Below are 7639 nucleotides of genomic sequence, written 5' to 3'. Positions count from 1 at the left end.
ATATATATTATGTATATATTACATACATACATGAGACATACAGGATACTAGATTTATATATACATATATATATATCAATTTAAATTTGTGCAAAAAGTCCTCTAAGGTTTAGCTAAGATGGTGAGAACCCAGAAAGATTAGCTTGAAGATCACATAAGTACAAGATGAGATTCACACCCATATATATCTGCTCCATACTCTGTGACCCCCAATATATTTTCTCAAGAATGGCAAAGGAAAACAACCTTGACATACTCTAGCAATTAAAAATTTTAACCATTGATTGATTATCCTATAAGAGGGGAAGAAGAACATGAAAGCTTTGAAGAATCCGGAGTCTGCCTTCTGAACAATGGCTCAAGCATGTGATGTTTTTAATATCTTCCAGATTATTTAGAAAAATTTTAAAAAGCAAAAATGTATCGTCTCTAAAAAATTCATTAGTACAGCAGTTTTCAACAGGGGGGGATTTTGTACCCAGGGGACATTAGGTAATGTCTGGAGACATTTTTAGTTGTCACAATGGGAACTGCTACTGAAATCTAATGGGAGAGAAGCCAGGATGCCACATATCCTACAATGTACAAGACAGCCCCCACAGTAAAGAATCCTCCAGCCCCCAAATGTTAGTAATGCTGATTTTAATTTGGGGTTGAGAAACCCCAAATTAAAATAATCTGTTGGGGTTTCAGTGTTTTTCTTTTTATTTTAAGACATGGGACTTCATGCAGAAAGCTGTAGGGTGTGGAGTGTGGGGGGCTGCCATGCAAGATGAGTTCTAGGTTCCAAACAGTCCCCAAAACAAAGTCCCCTCATAGAGTTCCACTGAGCATTCAGGAGGGGCTGATCAGAACTCTTTGGAACCTGTCACCTTCTAGCAGCTTCAGTACTTGGGGTTCTTCTTTGCAGGTCCATCCTTTCTGTACTTTTTCCATGGTTATGTTTTCTTTGTAGTGACATTCACATTGCTTTATGTGCAGACTATTCTAGTACTACAATTCTAATCCAAGAGTATATCCTGCTTTTGGACCACTCAGTCCCCATAACCACATGTGAATAAACACAGAGCTAGAATGAGATTCTGTCTTATATATTTTCTTTTGCTCCTTCTAGCCTTAACCCCAACTGCCTTTCCAGAGACCCTGTTTCCCTGATTGTGAATGTAATGAGAACAGGAATTGGAGCACAAAGACATCGATCATTTTAAATGAAGGATCAGTGTAGACGTAGAATGGGACTCAGACTAAGCTAAATTCAACCTCATCCCATCTGACTCCTGTCTATCAAGTGTCAGGCACTTTTGAAAGTCTTCTGAACACCACAGTCATCACCCATAAAATACATATACATATATATATATATATATATATATAAAATCTTACGTTTGTGGCAAGGTAGTCTGCGTGTGTGTGCGTGTGTGTGTGTGTGTGTGTGTGTGTGTGTGTGTGTGGGGGGGGGGTGTGTTTATGTGTGGAGAAAAAAAGAACCTCTCTGGTTGTGTGTGTGTGTGGAAGGGGGGTCTGTTCATATGTGGAGGCAAAAAGTCAACCTCTGGTGTCATCCCTCAGGAGCTCTCTACCCTATCTTTCTGAGGCAGAGTCTCTCACTGACCTGGAGCTTACCAAGTAGGCCTAGACTGTGGTATGGGCCACCACAACTGAATTTTTTTATTTATTATTCTTATTTTATGAGTGTATTGCCTGCATGTAGGTAAGTGTACCCATGTCATGCAAAGTCTGAGGAGGACAGAAGAGGCCGTTGTATCCCCTGGAACTGGAGTTACAGACAGTTGTTAGATGTCATGTGGGTGCTGGGATTCAAACCCAGGTATTCTGTAAGAACAACCAGTGTTCTTAACCACTGAGTCATCTCTCCAGGCCTTGGATTTTTTTATATATAAGTTTGGGGGCATCTAACTAGGTAAGCAAGTATTTTATCAGCTAAGCTATCCCCCTCACCCATGGGCAAGGTTTAAATAAGATAAAATAGCTTAAAAATAATTTCATAATTTCTAAAGCATCACTCAAACGGATTAAAGTTCTCATGGGCTCTTGGGGAAAGGTTTTAAGCATCTGTATTAGGTTAAATCAGCTATCTGTGTTTGCATTTATTCATTCTACGGACAAAATCTATTTTATGACCATGGACCAGAGGGCCTGCCCTTCCTCAGTTTAAGGAAGAAAACTATTTTCTGAAATTTGTTTGTTTGAACACTTTCTCCTTTTTGCAGGGTGGGTGGCTAAAGAGAGCAAAATAACATTGTCTTCAAACAAACAAATGTAAGAAATACTTGATTCTGGTTGACAGAACTTGTTAAACAATGGCCAATTTTAGGTGGTGATGGACTTGGGGTCCAATGGAGGGTGAGTGGTGCCTTCAGCATCTCTTGACAGATGAGAATTTGTAAAGTGAAAAACACCAGACTGACTGAGCTCTGTGTTACAAATGCAAGAGGCCGCTATTTGAGTACAAGAACCTCTTCTTCCAGGAGGCTGAGCCTGGCTGAAGGGCAAAGCCCTTCAGAGTTGGATTCTTCATCTGTAAAGTTCCTTAGAGTAGAAGTTTCCATCGGATTCCTTTTAAGTCACTGGCTTCTGGTCCTTCTCAGAGTTACAGAACACATACTGTCTGCTGAGGGTGAGAGGAGGTGGCTAATATCGGAAATGAACCAGAATCTAGAAAGAACAGCTGAATTTAAGTTTCTATTCTCTTTGTCTCTCGTGCTGCTATCTTTTACAAGGTACCACAGTATATATTGTCTGTTTTTATTTCAGTTTTCTGTGTGAGAATGCAAACCCTGTGGTTCTCATTTTTTCCTCTAAGCCACAGTGCTTTGTGGGCCATGTCTATAGTGTGCTATGTGTTTAGTAAGATGGAAGGGAGAGAGACAAGGAGGGAGGCTGGGATGGAGAGAGGGAGGGAGTAGTCACTTGGACATGTTTGATATTGGACTGACAACAGAATAAGATTCTTCAATGAGGTCCCTCAGGTATATAACATAGCTGTTTCCTTAAAGCTCTTGCCTATTTGTAGCAAAGCATGAAACAGAACTTAGTTTTGTAATGTTTGCCCAGAACCTGGCTTTGTCCCCCCAGGAGCTTAGTCCTTCTTGGCCTACCTTCCCACCGCCCTTTCAGTCTCTTCAGGAACCAGTTTCCCTCAATTTCTCCTTCATTGACACTCCTTTGTCCCTTCTAGAATGTGGCTGTTCAGCTCTGGGCACAGTTCATGTGATCTGGTGGGAAATACTGAGGGGCAGTGCTCCTGAGAACAACTCTGCTTATCTGTCTGAGTGTGAGATGTACACACAAATGCAAAACTCAGGAAGGGACACAAGCCAGAACTGTGATCCCTGCTCCTCTTCAAATAGGAAAACAGAAGATATTTTCAAGGAAGGACGCTCACTGAGCAAGACCTACAGGCCAGCACAACCTTGATTATATCTGCATTTGTAGACATCTGAATTGTTCCATCAGTTTAGGTGCCATGGTTTGAAAGCCCCAGGCCTGTCTGGCTCATCATGACAGTCATTCTCATTGCTTCAGCAAGAAATCCTCCCTATGAAAGATTCAGGTATGTAGCTTCTAACTCCCTCATTCCTTTGGATATTCCCTCAAAGTACTATATGTAGCAATGGAACATCCACTGCCACCCACAACACTGGTACCTTGAGTGAAGGAAATTATCTAACTCCCCTGAGTTTCAGCTGATACAATTAAGAAGAGGATTATGATAGACTGAATGCAGATGTTCTATCTCTGAGTGGATGCATTATTTGTGGATATAAATGATGGGCATGAACGAGCAAGCTGAGGGTTTTCCTTTCACTAAATGCCAGAGTCCTATCAATGGACAGCCAGAATTATCTTGAAGGTTTTTCAGATGACTTGCTAATAAAATTCAATTCATCTAAGGAAGCACTAAAGTCTACATGAATATTTTTAAAACTTAGACTAGGCTTAAGTAGTACAAGCATTTCCAAAAAGTATACATAACATTTGTTATAGTTTGGATGTCGAATGTCCCTCACAGTGCATGTGTTTAAACAGTTGGTGTCTGGCTGGTTGTAAAACCTTTTGGACATGAAGCCGCCTTGCTGATTGGCATAGCAGTATACCTTCAGGGTTAGAACCCAGCCCTATTTCCTGTATAGCTCTTACCATCTTGATCCAGCTGCCATTTATGAGTTTCACTACACATTCCAGGGTCTCCAGTCACCATGCTTTCCCCTTTCATAAAGGACTGACATCCAATGAATTGTGAGCCAAAGTAAATCCTTCCTCCCTTAAGTTGCTTCTGTCAGGCATTTCATCACAATGACCAAAATATAACTAATGAATCATTCAATATGATAGAGGTTTGTTTTTTATGTATTATTAGTATTATTACTTTTTTCAGTGCTGGAGATAGAACTGGAAACTTAGAGCTTCAAATACTCAACCACAGAGCTATACCTTCAGCCTTAGAAGTTTGTCTCTAAATCACTTAGTAAAGCAGGATGGCTGCAAGCCTGTGGATTGGAAGGAAAAGGACTCTGCTCCATGGAGCCACTCAGTCTCCAGGGTAACAGCAGCTTAGCAGTTAACTTGGTGATTACAAAGTTGGTCTGGGATCGAGGGAACACGAGTCTAGTCAACCTTAAAGCGAAAAAAAAAGATATAGGGAAATGAAAATGGGAGGTTCCAAAGGACCACAACTGGAAATGGTGCTTATAATTTCCTTGGCTGGTGCTCAGTCCTGTGGTCATGCCTAGTGCAAGGAAATCTGAGACATAAGTCTAGTGCTGTGATCAGGAAAAGTCAGAGTGTGGGCTAGTGGTCCTTACCACAATGAGGAAATTTCTGCCGAAGGCAAAAGATAAATTGGATTTTTAGATAAGCACTGGTTTTCTCACAACAATGTGTATGGTGGCTAAGGTGGTTGTGGTGAGTAGGACCAGGAAGTAACAGAGGGTAAGGTAGGAGGAAAGTCCAGCTGCCCCTCTTTTTCTCAGCTGTCTGGTCATCAGCTAGTATATAACTCAGCCTCTGAGCTTCTCATTGCCACAAAGCAAAGGCAATCCTCTGGTCTTGGACATCATCCTTGCTAGAATAAAGCACAAATCCAAAGCAGCATATTCTATTGAGGCAATCTCAGTCATGCCTGGAGTCCATGCGTGAGCACATTGGTTGGCATATCTAGGGCATTCCCAAGGGTGATGGTGGTGGCAATTTCACAATGAGAAATGAGTCTTTTACACGTAACCCTATGAAAATATATAACTTAAAGCACTCCACAAATTGTATGGATACTTTGCAAGCCATTCATAAATGTCAACAAGGTCAAATCCAAGGAAAATTTTGATTTGGTAATTGGAAAACAGTCAAGTGAATAATTGTAATCAGCTAATGATTACACAAAGAATTCGTACAAAAAGTGAGCTTTAAAAATATCTGCCTACACTTGCATATTTTTCAGCTTTCTCTTCTATTTTCATTCTAAAACCAAGATGTAAGTGGAAAATGTAATTAGCATGTGGGTAAGGGCCCTTGCCAGCCTTGAAAACCTTCATCAATCATTGAGATTCTCACCCCCCAGGTTTTGAAGAACAGTGACTCATCAACATACAGCAATTGGGAGAGGTAACTGGATTTTGAATTCTCAGACTTTCCTTACTTAAGAAATGCTTTACTTCAGGAATGCAAAACGGCTTTAAGTGAATATGCATGTGTTTATGAAAGAGGAGCAGAGAAAGCAAAAATCCTGCAACTGAGAAGCGATATTTACATTAGGATTTCCTGTCCTTTTCAGTTTGGGGTTTGGTTTTAAGCACTTTTGCCCAAGGGGAAGGAGGCCTCTAGGGAACTTGCTGAGGCCCTTCCTGTTGCTTGCACATTATGACTTACTTACAAGTACATTCAGTCACATTCTTGCCTATACTCTTCATCCAGAAAATTCAGGGAGGGGACAAGAAACAGCAAAGGAAGATGTGGACGATATAGTCGGAAACAGGAGGGAGACGGCTTAACTACCTTTCCTTCCACAAGAGGAACATTCCGACTTAATTCTTTGTCTGTCACAGCACATGTCAAGTAAATTTGACTTTAATTCATGTCAGCTGGCAGTGCAGTTATTGTTTAAAGGAAAAAGCAGTCAACAAAATACCTAGGAAAGAAGAGATTTTCACAAAATTCTCCACTTTCCTCTTAAAAGTTGTGGAACTAGGGAAACTAAACTATTGACAATAAAATCAATTAAGAGTTTATATTCTCTTTCTTTTAGCTTTGCTGTCTCAGTGACTAAGAGTCATACTTTCCTCTGTCATCAGCCCTTCTCCAGAAATTTGGTGATTTCTGGGTTTATTAGTAAGTGGGTGAACTTATCTGCACCCCATTCAGCCATACAGCATCGTGTAGCACAGTATCCATACATGAGGACCTCCTGTTTTCCTGTCAGTGGGCCCACTGGGAAGAAGGCATTGCTGGCCTTGTCTTCTTTGGCGCAGGTGACTGGGAATGATTTTGTTCACTTCCAGGGCTCACAGGCTGCTTCCTCTCCTGTGAGGAGGTACAGTCAGACTTGTTCTCTAGGGTCAGCAGCTGCAGGAAGAAGAAATGAAAACTCTCCTCATTGTCATCAGGTCTCATTCTCTGCCAAAGAACAATTGATCCCTGAAACTGCTAGCAGAGAGAAGAGGCTTTCCAAGGACAGGAGAGGAAAGAGACTAACCCAAATGATCAGCCTCCCTGGGGACAGGGAGTTGTCTAGCAGCAGGGCAGCAGGGCCGGAGGAGGAGCAGAATGTCCTGTTCTAGCTCTGAAGAGACCGCCAGGCAGAGGAGTCCAAAAATCCCCTAGGAGATGCCTCTGCACTTAGTAGGACTCTTTTTGTAATATAATGTGATTTTTACCTTCTTAATCGTACTACCTAAGATGATATGGAAACAAAATAGAAATCCAATTCCAACAAAGCCAAACTTCCCTCAGTCAATACTGGGAAAAACAATCACTGAGACAGGCAGTCAACACTGGGCTTCAGTGGGCACCATTTCAACTTGGGATCTCACGGAAGAACCCTGCAGAAAATGTGCCCAGACCTTGCTGGAGTTCGGATGTACAAACCTACTTCACCCATATGAAAAAGAAAAGGGATTAAGTGGTCAAATTGGAACCCATGAACTGCTGATGAAGTTTGGAATTAAAAAAAGGGTATTATTAAGGGAGAAAGGAGGGAAATGGGGGCACCTTAAGTGGGAAAACTATGGTGGAGGGGTGAGACAATGCAAGAGATAAATAATGCCTTGCTAGTTTTGAAAACCAGAGGGAACCATATTACTCCTACAACCTACTGACAAATTATACATAGCAGATCAAGAAATGTATGTCTAGGTAAGGTTTATCTGAGAACAACTGGTCTTTGCCCAAGATTTAACTACATGGCACACAGTAATTAAAAGTACAAGATTGGTGGAACTAACCTGGTTGGGTGTTTAACAGACATACTATGAGGCCTATACTAATTTGGTAAGAGGGATATAAAGGACAGTTTTTGCTCCTTGCCCTCCTAGGTCAACTAGTTCCAGGGGACTATGAGCATCTCTCAAAATGTCCTGTAATGGTGGTGGGTTACCTGTCCTCTTGATCAAGGAGGCTGAGGAGAC

This window comes from Nannospalax galili, unplaced genomic scaffold (assembly GCF_000622305.1).
Source record: "Nannospalax galili isolate Female #2095 unplaced genomic scaffold, S.galili_v1.0 scaffold69, whole genome shotgun sequence".
NCBI lineage: Eukaryota > Metazoa > Chordata > Mammalia > Rodentia > Spalacidae > Nannospalax > Nannospalax galili.
Note: the sequence above shows the minus strand (reverse complement) of the source record.